This window comes from Danio aesculapii, chromosome 25 (genome assembly GCF_903798145.1).
Source record: "Danio aesculapii chromosome 25, fDanAes4.1, whole genome shotgun sequence".
Lineage (NCBI taxonomy): Eukaryota > Metazoa > Chordata > Actinopteri > Cypriniformes > Danionidae > Danio > Danio aesculapii.
Genome location: NC_079459.1, coordinates 15,191,611 through 15,206,209, shown reverse-complemented (window position 1 = coordinate 15,206,209; position 14,599 = coordinate 15,191,611). Strand labels below are relative to the sequence as shown.

General features: G+C 41.2%; 1 protein-coding gene across 1 annotated transcript in view; it reads right to left on the bottom strand.

The window, feature by feature from the left end:
• The window catches only part of prr5l (proline rich 5 like), a 44,578-nt gene extending 30,193 nt beyond the window's left edge, over window positions 1–14,385 (bottom strand). Inside the window, 1 exon segment of the mRNA XM_056452422.1 lies at window positions 14,183–14,385. The gene's annotated coding sequence lies outside the window, so the exon portion shown is untranslated.
• Window positions 14,386–14,599: the final 214 nt, after the last annotated feature.

The following is a 14,599-nucleotide window of genomic DNA, read 5'->3' as shown; positions in this document are numbered from 1 at the left end:
TCCTCCAGCTCACAAGATGGCCGCTTCCAGTCCTCCAGCTCACAAGATGGCTGCTTCCAGTCCTCCAGCTCACAAGATGGCCGCTTCCAGTCCTCCAGCTCACAAGATGGCCGCTTCCAGTCCTCCAGCTCACAAGATGGCTGCTTCCAGTTCTCCGGCTCACAAGATGGTTTCCTGTTCCGAGTATGTTCCTGCCATAGTTCCTGAAAGACCATCGCCAGAGCCACTACTGCCAGTGCCACTGCCTGAGCCACTGCCGCCAGAGCTGCCAGAGCCACCACTGCCGCCAGTACTGCCAGAGCTGCCAGACCCTCCAGAGCTGCCAGACCCTCGAGAGCTGCCAGATCCTCCAAAGCTGCCAGATCCTCCGTCATTTCCAGAGCTGCCAGATCCCCCAGAGCTGCCAGATCCCCCAGAGCTGCCAGATCCTCCAGAGCTGCCAGATCCTCCAGAGCTGCCAGATCCTCCAGAGCTGCCAGATCCTCAGTCATTTCCAGAGCTGCCAGACCCTCCAGAGCTGCCAGATTCTCAGCCACCACCAGAGCTGCCAGAGCCACTGCTGCCAGTACCACCAGAGCTGCCAGAACCCCTACCGCCAGTGTCACTGCCTGAGCCACAGCCGCCACTGCTGCCAGAGCTGCTGCCGCCACCTGAGCTTCCTGAATGGCCGCTGCCTGAGCTTCCTGAATGGCTGCCGCCTGAGCTTCCTTAATGGCCGCCGCCTGAGCTTCCTTAATGGCCGCCGCCTGAGCTTCCTGAATGGTCGCCGCCGCCGCCTGAGCTTCCTGAATGGCCGCCGCCTGAGCTTCCTGAATGGCCGCCCCCGCCGCCGCCTGAGCTTCCTGAATGGCCGCCGCCATCGCCTGAGCTCTCTGAATGGCCGCCGACGCCTGAGTTTCCTGAATGGCCGCCGACGCCTGAGTTTCCTGAATGGCCGCTGCCGCCTGAGCTTTCTGAATGGCCGCCGCCGCCTGAGCTTTCTGAATGGTCGCCGCCTCAGCTTTCTGAATGGCCGCCGCCTGAGCTTTTTGAATGGCCGCCGCCTGAGCTTTCTGAATGGCCGCCGCCTAAGCTTTCTGAATGGCCGCCGCCTGAGCTTTCTGAATAGCCGCCGCCTGAGCTTCCTGAATAGCCGCCGCCTGAGCTTCCTGAATGGTCGCCGCCGCCGCCTGAGCTTCATGAATGGCCGCCGCCTGAGCTTCCTGAATGGCCGCCGCCGCCGCCTGAGCTTCCTGAATGGCCGCCGCCATCGCCTGAGCTCTCTGAATGGCCGCCGACGCCTGAGTTTCCTGAATGGCCGCCGCCTGAGCTTTCTGAATGGCCGCCGCCGCCTGAGCTTTCTGAATGGCCGCCGCCTGAGCTTTCTGAATGGCCGCCGCCTGAGCTTTCTGAATGGCCGCCGCCTGAGCTTTCTGAATGGTCGCCGCCTGAGCTTCTTGAATGGCCGCCGCCGCCTGAGCTTCCTGAATGGTCGCCGCCGCCGCCTGAGCTTCCTGAATGGCCGCCGCCTGAGCTTCCTTAATGGCTGCCACCGCCGCCTGAGCTTTCTGAATGGCCGCCGCCACCGCCTGAGCTTCCTGAATGGTCGCCGCCGCCGCCTGAGCTTCCTGAATGGCCGCCGCCTGAGCTTCCTGAATGGCTGCCACCGCCGCCTGAGCTTTCTGAATGGCCGCCGCCACCGCCTGAGCTTCCTGAACGGTCGCCGCCGCCGCCTGAGCTTCATGAATGGCCGCCGCCTGAGCTTCCTGAATGGCCGCCGCCTGAGCTTCCTAAATGGTCGCCGCCGCCTGAGTTTCCTGAATGGCCGCCGCCTGAGCTTCCTGAATGGCCACCAGGTTCATATGACCCGCCGATGTCTGCTGAAAGTAAGGCTCCAAGCCCTCCGCAGCTCCATGATCCAGGGCCACTGCAGCTCCATGCTCCAGGTCCTCCAGAGCTCCACTCTCCAGATCTTCCGCAGCTCCACTCCCCAGGCCCTCCGCAGCTCCACGCCCCAGGCCCTCCGCAGCTCCACGCCCCAGGCCCTCCGCAGCTCCACGCCCCAGGCCCTCCGCAGCTCCACGCCCCAGGCCCTCCGCAGCTCCACGCCCCAGGCCCTCAGCAGCTCCACTCTCCAGGACCTCCGCAGCTCCACGCCCCAGACCCTCCGCAGCTCCACTCTCCAGGCCTTCCTCAGCTCCATGCTCCAGGCCCGCCTCAGCTCCATGCTTCAGGTACGCCTCCTCTACATGGTCCTGGCCCTCCATCCCTCCCCCTCTTCCGCCTCCGCTCCACCTCCCGCCTGATCAGTATTAGGAGTGTCTGGAAGCCACTCCTAGAGGGGGGGCTCTGTCATGATTACCAGCGATCTCTAACCACCAGAGGTCGCTGGTAAGCACTCACCCTCACAATAACTTATGGACTACAAATCCGCCATTCATGGACTACATTTTCATACATGCACTCCGTTCACAAACACACATGCTTCCTCATTTTGACTGATTACATTTGCACCAGCTGAGGAGGGTTTGAATGCAGAAAAACGTTTCGTAAAACGCCGACAATAAACGCAAACGAAAAGCATCCCGGTGTGTATGAACCTTTAGGCTGAAAAAGCAAAACAAACTCATTAGAGATGGCAAAAACATAAGGTATGATCAAAACAACTGTTTGTAAAATGAAAGAACGCACCAGTGAGCTCAGCAACACCAAAAAAACTCTGGAAACAAAGACCACGGAAACAACAGTAGTGGACAACCAAAGAATTCTATGCCTGGTGAAAAAAACACCCTTCACAACAGTTGGCCAGATCAAGAACACTCTCCAGGATGTAGGTGTATGTGTATCAGAGTCAGCAATCAAGAGAAGATTACACCAGAGTGAATACAGAGGGATCACCACATGATTTAAACCATTGGTGAGCCTCAAAACAGGAAGGCCAGATTAGAGTTTTAAAAAAGCCTTCACAGATCTGGAACAGCAGGATGAATTCTGAAGTGTTTCAGGCAATATTTTCTGCTCATATTCAGCCAAATGCTTCAGAACTCATTGAACGACACAGAGCAGATGGAGAATGACCCAAAGCATACTGCAAAAGCAACCAAAGAGTTTTAGAAGGAAAAAAAAGTGAAATGTTATGCAATGGCCAGGTCAATCACCTGACCTGAATCAGATTGAGATTGCATTTCACTTGCTGAAGACAAAACTGAAGGGAAAATGTCCCAAGAACAAGCAGGAACTGAAGACAGTTGCTGTATAGGCCTGGCAGAGCACCACCAGGAAATATAACCCAGCGTCCAGACTTTAGGCTGTAATTGATTGCAGAGGATTTGCAACCAAGTATTAAAAAGTGAAAGTTTTATTCATGATTATTATTGTGTCCCATTACCTTTGGTCCCTTGACAAATGGGAGGCGCATATGCAAACTGTTGTAATTCCTACAGCGTTCACCTGATTTGGATGTAAATACCCTCAAATTAAAGCTGACAGTCTGCAGTTAAAGCACATGTTTGTTTCATTTCAAATCCATTGTGTTAGAGCCAAAAATGCTACAATTGCATCGATGTCCAAATATTTATGGACCTAACTGTATATAAAGATAAAAATCTCAGAAATATGATGATGTACGATGTAAGAAATATGATGTAATTCATAAAAAAACTATAAGCGCACAATTGCGAGTAATAAAGATGCAATTTTAGAACAATAAAGTTGATGCAAACTCAGAATTCTGACTTTAATTCTCAGAACTGTAAGTTTACATCTGAAGTTCTGAGATTTGTGTCATAATTTATTTTTTTTTTTAAAAAGAGTCATAATCTTTAAACAAAAAATTGCAAAAAAAAAGTTAGAGAGTCACAATTTTCTTTTCTTTTTTATATTTTCTCTTAAATTACTTATTTATTTTATAGGACAAATGGGCTTTGATAAATGTGGCCCCAAACTGCTTCCACCCTGCCATGTGCAGCAAGAAAGTGAGCTCATTCACAGTCTAACATCATGAATGAAAATTTCATGCATCCATGCTCACCATCTGCTAATTATGAAGCCAAAAACAAGTCATGCTGCAGACTCCCACTGCCGTCGATTCATTCTCATGCATAATTCGCTTCAATTGAGCTTATGGGGTGACTGATCATAAATCACACTAACCAAGACATCATGCTCCTTAAAAATAACCCCACTCTTCCAGTTCTGGCATATTCATTTATTAACTGACTGCTTTTTGTGAATTAGGCCTGGATTGTCCGATGTTTAGATGGTTGGCTGGTGAACTTCTAATAACAGACATGAGCAAGTACTCAGGCCAGTTAGGTAATGCAATTAAGGCTGCAGCATCTCGAAGCATGACCGGAGGAGAGTAAACAGCCTCATTTATCATCTGCGTTCAACTGCTGACCGGGCTTAAGTACATTAAGTGGACTCTTAAAGTCAACGTCAACTTTTTGAAGGCCTGTTTGCAGCAAAGATGATGGCTATATAGTTTCAATAACCAGAGTGATTTTTAAATGAGAACAGCACAGTCTATGCCTTAATTATACACAGGGACACACAGAAGTATGGAAGGTGATTGGGGCCAAAACTTTTACAATTCACCATTTATTATGCAAAGAGCCATGTATGATTTGTTTGTTTGTGTCTAATGTATATTAGAGATATAGATTATATTAAGGTACAACAATTTATTTTTTGTTAAAAACTCTAAAACTGTATTCGTATTGCCATATACGGTAGCTTCATTGATATTAATTACAATATATTTCTTTTTTAGAATTGATTCTAAGTCATAAATGTTGAATAGTCTTGTAATAACCCCCAGCAGCACTCAAGGGTTTTCCCAACAAATATTTCAATTAGTGTCCTATAAAGGTTTATCAGAATCAGAATCGGTTTTATTGCCAAGTGTGCTTCACACACACAAGGAATTTGTTTTGGCTACAGAAGCTTCCAGTGCAAATAAAGTGACAAGTGACAACACAAAATAATCTGAAAAAATAAAATAATAATAATAAAAAATGATGAACATTAAACAGATGCGGTTAGTGAAGAAACCTGGATGTTGAGTTGTATGTACAGATTGTTATAAATATACAGGTTATAAGGTGCTGTGTACAAGTGCGAATGTAGAAAGTATTGCATTGTATATTGATATAAGGTGCTGTGTACAAGTGCGTATGAGAAAGTATTGCACATATTTATTGCACAGTAGGGGAATATTTAACTGTTCATAAGGTAGACAGCCTGAGGAAAGAAACTTTTCCTGTGTCTGGCTGTTTTTGCGCTTGGTGCTCTGAAGCGCCGACCAGACGGTAACAGTTCGAACAGGTAGTGTGCTGGGTGTGAGGCGTCCAGAGTGATTTTGCGAGCCCTTTTACTCACTCTGGAAGAGTACAGTTCTTGAAGTGTAGGAAGGGTAGTGCCAGTGATTCATTCAGCAGTCCGGACTATTCGCTGTAGTCTACGGAAGTCAGTTTTGGCAGCTGAGCCGAACCAGACGGTGATTAAAGTGCAGAGGATGGATTGGATGACAGCTGAGTAGAACTGTACGAGCAGCTCCTGTGGCAGGTTGAACTTCCTCAGCTGACGAAGGAAGTACAGTCTCTGCTGGGCTTTCTTCACAATAGAGTCTATATGAGTGTCCCACTTCAGATCCTGAGAGATGGTGGTGCCCAGGAACCTGAATGACTCTCCTGCAGCCACAGTGCTGTTCATGATGGTGAGTGGGGGGAGTGCAGGGGGGTTTCTCCTGAAGTCCACTATCATCTCCACTGTTTTGAGCGTGTTCAGCTCCAGGTTGTTGTATCTGCACCATAACGCCAGCCGCTCCACCTCCTGTCTGTATGCAGACTCGTCACCGTTCTGGATGAGGCCGATAACAGTAGTGTCGTCTGCAAACTTAATGAGTTTGATGGAGGGGTCTTTTGCAGTGCAGTCGTTGGTGTACAGGGAGAAGAGCAGTGGAGAAAGAACACATCCCTGGGGGGCACCAGTGCTGATGGTGCGGCTGTCGGATGTTATTTTGCCCATTCTGACTAGCTGCTGTCTATCTGTCAGAAAGCTGGTGATCTATTGACAGACAGAGCTAGGAACAGAGAGCTGGGCCAGTTTGTACTCAAGCAGTGATGGGACGATGGTGTTAAAGGCAGAACTGAAGTCCACAAACAGAATCCTTGCGTAGTTCCCTGGTTTGTCCAGATGTTGTAGGGTATAATGCAGTCCCATGTTGACTGCATCATCCACAGACCGGTTTGCTCTATAGGCGAACTGCAGGGGGTCCAGCAGGGGTCCAGTGATGTCCTTCAGATATGCTAGCACCAGTCTTTCGAATGACTTCATGGCCACAGATGTTAAGGCCACAGGTCTGTAGTCATTGAGTCCTGTGATCTTTGGCTTCTTTGGGATTGGGATGATGGTGGAGCGCTTAAAGCAGGATGGAACTTTGCGCTGTTCCAGTGATCTATTGAAGATATGTGAGAAAATGGGAGCCAGCTGGTCAGCGCAGGTTCTCAGACAGGCTGGTGAGACACCATCTGGCCCTGGTGCTTTCCTTCTCTTCTGTTTACTGAAGATCTGACGCACATTTTCCTCACTGATCTGAAGAGCAGGGGGGGAGAGGAAGATGGCTGGAGGTGTTGATGGCTGTGTAGGGCGATGGTCCGGGCTGTGTTGATGTGGTGTTGATGGCTGTGTAGGGAGATGGTCCGGGATGGTCCGGGCTTAAGTGTGAAATTTGATTGTGGTATTATAGTTTGACTAACTTTTTTTAGTACATGTAGACAAGCAAAGCATTCAGAAAGCAATTATTATGGGAGAGGATATAATGTCTGGGGCACATTTAAGCATAAACCGGAGTGGACTATTTAGCTATGCTTGTCCAGAAAATGATGCGCAACAGTGTTTGAGATACATTTTCTCTATTTAAAGAGACACGTGCATATAAACCACAGGGTATTAAAGACAGAGCTCATGCAACAGGTTCACTTATAAATGTTTCTGCTGCAGCTCTGTATATACAATGGGCTTTATGCACAGCTAGTGTTTTTCAGCCAACAATAAACTTTCGGTGAAAGGTTAATGTGACTATTTTAAATTTCATAAGGTTCCTTTTATAGCATCGATGTTGTAATGCAATTAAAATACAATAATTTCAATAGACTTAAGCATTCATTTAGTTGTTAAAGCATTAAATGAGATGAAAGACAGAAACTTTATTGAAAATACTAGGGTAAAATACATTTTCATATTTTAAAGGCATGGTAGGGAAAATGAAATTTAATGCAGCGCTTCTTGTCCGGTCTAAGACACATTTTATATTGTATATCTATCAGGCAGTGAAGATCAAAGATTTAAAAAAAAAAATCAAATCTTAAACATGATTATTTTGAAACTGAAAATTAAAAGTCTATGTGCATATACCCCATTAGATATTAAAATACATTTTTGTTTTATTGTAAAAATATAGCATATTAACATGATGATGTAGTTGTGTACATATTAGCCTTATTGCAAGGCAAGTTTAATGGTCACACTTTATTTTCATGTACAATTTTCATTATTAATAAATTATTTACTATGACGTTTGTCTCAATAAACTCCTACTGTAATTTGCTGTTTTAATAATTAACAGTTATTGTATTAGGCAGGTAGTAGGGTTGCACGGTTTACTGGTACTATGGTAGTATCCCAATACTATGGCTCCAAAATACTGGAGGTGCCACTTTAGTTTATAAACGGTAGTATCGTCATTAACGGTCTATCAACAATAGATAATGTCGCATGAGGAAAAGTCAATAAAATGCTCACATGTTTGTGTAACAATAGACCATTTTATTTGAATAATCTGTGGACCCCTTTAAGGTTGTAAAACTATGTAAAATTCAGTCCTTTAAGGGTAGCCTAATGCACGTTTTCTGATGTTATCATGTTTCGAACGCGCATCTGAATCAATTTGTTTCTGTTCCTGTCAATCTGATTTTGTATCTACAACAACCGCAACAATCTCTTAAAAAGAACGACGCACAAAGTGAAATTTGAAAACCTGATAGGTCTAAAAAAAAAAGAAAACAATAGATGGAAAAACCGAAAAGAGCAACAGGAAACATTGAAACAATTTTTGACCACTTCATATAGCCTAATTTTGTTGAAAAAATACTCTTTTATAACGAATTTCGTTTGGTATAATTTGTATCTTTCTTTTTAATATACTTTTTGTTGGTCAGTATTTCTGAGAATTGTCTTTATTTCATAGATTTGAGTTATGAATTATAGTATCGCAATACTATTTGGTCTCACGATACTTCAGCTGGTATAGTATCATAACTGGTATTGTATCAATTAATGATATCGTGACAACCCTATAGGTAGTAGTAAACATTAGGTATTGAGTAGGATTAGGGATGTGGAGATCATGCAGAATATATATTTTATGAGTACTAATAAACATTCAATATCTTTATAATAGGCAGGTAATAAGCCACTAGTAAATAGTGAGAATTGGTACTTAAAAGTTATCGTTTATTTATATACCAAATTTCATACAGAATATAAATAAAGTTCTTAACATAAAATTACAAAGAGGTAATACTGTACCGCATTACTTTTTAAATATATGAACTCTGTTACCATTACAATATTATGCGTTTGTCCGTTACTTGGTAAATTAATTAGTTTTGGCTGCAGTCTAGCCTACATCTTCCTGTTTACAGAGGTGGCGCATTGTTAGGATTGGTGGAATGCCAAACAACCACTGTAAAGAAGATGCATCGTGTATGAGGCGCAAGACTGGACAAACAGATTGAATGTGTGCGAGGTACACCAAGTGAGAGAGACCGGGTGCTTGCGAGAGAGACCGAATGCGATAGGTAGACCGAGTGTGCAAGCACGAAAGACAGAGAGACTATAAACGTTACTAATATTAATTACTATTAATAATACTACCATGTTTGTTGTTTCAAATAAATAAGCACACATTTGTTATCTGTATAACAAAATTGATTGGTTTAGTAGACACAGTGACACATTTCTGACACGTTATTTAAAATGTATAGTGTTGTATTACTCAGAAAAATGCTGTGATTTATTTTTTTATTGTTTTATATATTTTTATAGCTGTTATACAACAGCAGATTAAGCATTTTGAATATACACAGCTTACTTTCCATGAGTTACCGATATACCACGTTTAATTTGTGGTTAGTTTGAAAATTGCTCATCGGTTAAATTTTTGAGCAGCTGTTCTGTTTTTGTTTTATTTTAAATGCCTAAATTTTAAATGCAGTTTATTTGGTGCTGAGTTTCACCAAATTGATTCTGAATGATTATTCAAATTACTTTACATTTATTTATTTATTTCATAAAGGTATTGTGTTTCTTGTATATTGTTGCTTGTTTTCATCTTAAGCTGTAAAGTAACATGTTTAAGGGTTAAATACAACCCTTATGATGCTGAAGTAACTTTAGTTTTTGCTTTTATGTTTCTGAATATATTATTCAGCTGCTTTATCACTTTGTGATATTTTCATTTTTGTACTGCTGGTCTGACATAAATTAGTGTTTAAAAATTACTTTTTATTTAAGTTTGTCTAGTGTTGTAGAAATTAAAAAAAACTGTAAAGCTGATCAACAGTGTACTCTCCATGCAGCACTGAAGTGAAGTTATAAGGGCATTAAAAATGTTCCTTTGGAAAAGTAACTCAGTACATTACTTTTTGGTGAAAGTAATCAATAAAGTAATTAAGTTACTTTTTGAATGAAGTAACCAGTAACTGTAACTAGTTACTATTTTTCGGTAGCACAACACTGGTGCTGACACAATACAATTGTATGTGTTTTTTAAAGACTATATTATCACTATCATTATTGCATTCAGAACTTATTCTGAACTTATTCCAACTCATAAACAATAACAACACTGACAACCAATAAGTTTCCATCTTAGACTGAGCATTCAAATCGGTAGACTGTGATTTGTTCTTATGAATAAAATAGGCATGTTTATATACATTTTTATCATTCTTAGTTTGAACTTCTTCAAAAGTTCACGTCAACTCTATAGAGATGAGCTGATGACATTGATGATAAGCCAAAATGAATCATTATAATTCTGAGTAGACTGCAAATTTTAGAATTTCTTTAAGATTAGCCCAGGGTTAAGACACAGCCCAGGGTTGCGTGGGTTGGTCAAAGGTTGGTTGGTCAAACAAGAATGGTAACCGAAAGAATCACTTTTATTTCTAATGATCCTCTTGATGCCTCCAGCCATTGTTAACATGGTTAACAGTTAAATGTAAATGCAAAGCCCTGGGAGCAAACGCTTCTTTATCTATATGATACTCTTGTTGATTGAGTGGTATAGTGATACTGATTAAATCATGGCTGGTGAAACTGGTGAGTTCCTATAACTGCTTACCTAATTTGCATGCTTTGTTAATATTGTCACTTGGGTGATTTGTCTCCACCTCTGTGGACTGCCCTGTGAAATGACAATGATCTCTAGTAAACTAGGATGACTGCAAAGCAAGTTCTCTTGGAGGTTTTTGCTAATAAGCTTCATACAAAGTTCAAAGTACAATGATTTCGACAAAAAGGAACAGTATGGGAATCACTCTAAGCTAAAAACAACAGCTAATTTGAATTTCCAAACTAAAACAGAGTCTTAAGAATATTCCAACTGTTCCTTTTTTTGCGGGTCAAAGATGCCTGAGTGCTGGATGTCAGATGTAACTTAATAAATCTTATGTATTTTAAAACAAATATGCATTAGTGTAAATGCCACCTAAGGTATAAACCAAATCAAACAGCTATGAGATAAATCACAACCTTACAAAGTTTGATTTGAAGCAATTATTATAATTCTGTATTTAAAAAAATCTGTAAAATGTACAAGACTATGTATTTAATGGCTTTATTGAGTTAAATAACTCTGCAAATGACATTATTAAATTAAAAAAAGTAAACAATACGAAAACTCGTACAAAAAACTCGAGTTTAAAAATACGAGTTTAGCTAAATATCTCTTTTGGTGCACTTGCTGCGACTGTGATTACTGTAATTTTCTTCTGCAGAATATGGGGAAATCATTGGAGTTTTTACTTCCAGAATGTCATGATCACCAGCAATTTAAGCCCTCTTTGGATTTACGCTGCGCTTTTGGATTACCCTCATAATACCGTTTGCTCCTGTTTTGACCATTACTCGCATGACCAAGTTGTGAATTAACTACATTTGAACCCTCAACTCTGCTGTCACCCCAACTCCGTTGTTACACAGAACTTGGCTGTTGATCTATATTTTTCCTAAGTTTGTAGTTAATATGGTCACCTGATTATTTATTATTTTACCGGTTAGTATGATGGACGTCACTGTGGCACAGTGGGTAGCATGATCTCATCACAGCAAGAAGGTCGCTGGTTCAAGCCTCGGCTGGGTCAGCTGGCATTTCTGTGTGGAGTTTGTATATTCTCCCTGTGTTCGCGTGGGTTTCCTCCAGGTGCTCTGGTTTCCCCCACAAGTCTAAGGACATGCGATAGGTGAATTGGGTAAGCTAAATTGTCTGTAGTGTATGAATGTGTGTGAATGCAAGAGTGTATGGATGTTTCCCAGTGATGGGTTGCAGCTGGAAGGGCATCTGCTGCGTAAAACATATACTGGATAAGTTGGCGGTTCATTCCGCTGTGGCGACCCCAGATTAATAAAGGGACTAAGCCGAAAAGAAAATGAATGATGAATGAATGGTTAGTATGATTTCAATTTTAGTGAGCCATACTAGTTTTAAGGAAAGCATTGCTTGACTAAATAACACAACTTCACATAAAATTAGAGCTGAACGATTAATTGTGAAGAGACATACGTTTAATACAAATTAAAGGAACGCTTTAAAAAAAATTCAAATTTTTAACATTTAAACAGCTAAGTTTTACCCTTTTGTATCTATTCTCTGGTACTGGTGTAAGCGATTTTATCTTAGCTTAGCATAAATCATTGAATCAGATCAGACCATTAGCATCTCGACCAAAAAAAGAAAAAAAAAAAAAAGAGATTTGATAGTTTTCCTATTTAAAATACACATGAAATCAAACTAAAGATATTGATTTTGTTAGTTGACAATGCTAGTTTTGTGGTGAACAATTCATCTGTGCATGTCATTAAGAAAAAATAGTTTGCCCTTGTATTACAAAATTGAAATCTGAAATACACTTCCTGTTTGTTTTCTGTTAAATTACTGTCTGAGGTATTGGGCATGGCTAACATACCTAACCACGCCCCACCAACTGTCAGTTTTGACAGCGCTATGACAACAAACAAAAATGGTAAAGTAGAGGTGTATGTTAGGTTATAATAACTCTCCCCAAACCCTTGGTAAAGCCTAGATCGGATATGCGGCCGGCCTGAAGTGCGATATGGACATCAATATATGACACTGTATAAAAATAATTATTATTTTTACATTATTATTTTTTATTCTTAAAAAAAAATAAAATTTATTAGGTAATTTAATAAATAACATAAATAATAATTGGTACAACTACTGTTTTTACGTTACTGTGATGGTTGGGTTTAGGGTTGGGGTGGAGGTAGACGTTACTAAAATACAATAAATGGGAAATTTAATAAATAATAGAAATAATTCTCATTAACTTCCGGCCGCAACTGTATCTGATCCAGCAACAACCCAAACCCTTTTCCCAATCTTTCTGTATGAAATTCCTACTTTACTACAACTAATCAGCTTGCAGTACAAAAAAACAAGCCACACCCACTGTTTTCTCATTTAATATTCTGTTTTTCTAGGAACTGCTTCCCAATACACAAAAAATAAAAATAAATGGTCACAGCTTTCGATTCATGTGGAATTTTAAAGCCTGAATCTTCCATAGTTAAACTGTAGTGAAAAAAAAGAAACGTTGCTATTTTCTAGGGCGAAATGGCTAGGAACTATACTCTATTCTGTCGTTATAATCAAGTAACTTTGCTGCCGTACCATGGATACAACAGATGCGGTGATATTAGCACCTGAAAATAGTCCCCATCTAGGTTACGGTACTGTGTAATACAACTGTGCCTTCTGTAGCTGTGGTGATTTCATTCGACCAAGATGCTAATGGTCTAATTTGATTAAATGATTTATGTTAAGCTAAGCTAAAAGTGCTCCCGCCAGACTTATATTGCTTGAATGGGCAAAAAAGAATGATGAAACTCAACTATTTAACTCTAGAGGACTTGAAAATTGAGTCTATTTGCAAAAAAAGGTTAAGCGTTTCTTACTTTGTAGCAATAACTTGTTAAGCCGCCAGTAGGTGGCAACAAGCAATGGCTAAAAGTGTACTTCATTCATTTTCTTTTCGGCTTAGTCCCTTTATTAATCTGGGGTCGCCACAGCGGAATAAACCAGTAACTTATCCAGCATGTTTTTACGCAGCGGATGCCCTTCCAGCCGCAACCTATCTCCGGGAAACACCTATACACACTCACTCAATCACACACACATACACTACGGACAATTTAGCCTACCCAATTCACCTGTACCGCATGTCTTTGGACTGTGGGGGAAACCGGAGCACCTTAAGGAAACCCACGCGAACACAGGGAGAACATGCAAACTACACACAGAAACGCCAACTGACCCAGCCGAGGTAAAAGTGTACTTCACTGAATATTAATTTAAAAATGTAATATATATTAAATTTTAATTGTATGAAAGAAATACAATTGCTAGAAAACTGTCATCATAACTTTAAACAAACAAACAGAGAAACAAACAAACCTTAAATATATAATGTGATCAATTTGTCTAAGTTTGTCCAGATTTATGTAAACATACTGCTGAAAAAAAGTTATTCTTTCCCATGCATTTAAAGGAATAATTCCCAACCCACCCCCAACCAAAAATCGGTATTTCATACCCCATCTGATGCCATTCTAACCCTGTATGGTTTTTGAATAGTGTTTTGTCTGTACACTTGAAAGTCAAAGCGATTCAGTTTCAATGCATGTATAATGAGACCATCTACTATGATGGGGACTCACTTACAGCTGGGGTCTGCACAGCAAACTTATGAGTGAGCTTTTCTATTCAGCAACATTCACTGGAGACAGTATAGTCCAACTACATTATGAATCAGTTTTATTTAACGTTATTATCTCCAATATTACTTAGGAGTATATTTAGGAACATATAATACTACCTAGTAAATGTTTCACTCACCCGCTGGTTCTTCTTCTTAGTCCTGAATGAATGTTAGTTTAGCTTCATTGTAATTTTCCGCGACCGTTTTCAAACATCTAAACGCTCAAAGCAACTTCGACGAACGCCATTATAACAACACATAGGCTATTATTAAAATTAAAAGTACAACCCTTGCGCCACAAGTTTGTTAACTTAGTAGTCCTCGGGTGAGAGAAAAGAGCGAGATGCTCCGCTGAGAAGCACCGCTGGTGGGCGGTCAGTGGGAGGAGTTTGATGCAACTGTTTCACACATGCAACAAGTGTGCTAGTCCGAGTCATTTCCGGGATTCGGTTCTTTCGAATGGCTCGGTTCAAAAACAAGCAAGCGATTCTTCGACTGTAAAATTTGAAATATTATTTGGAAAATGTTTAGTTTATATGAAATAAAATAATATT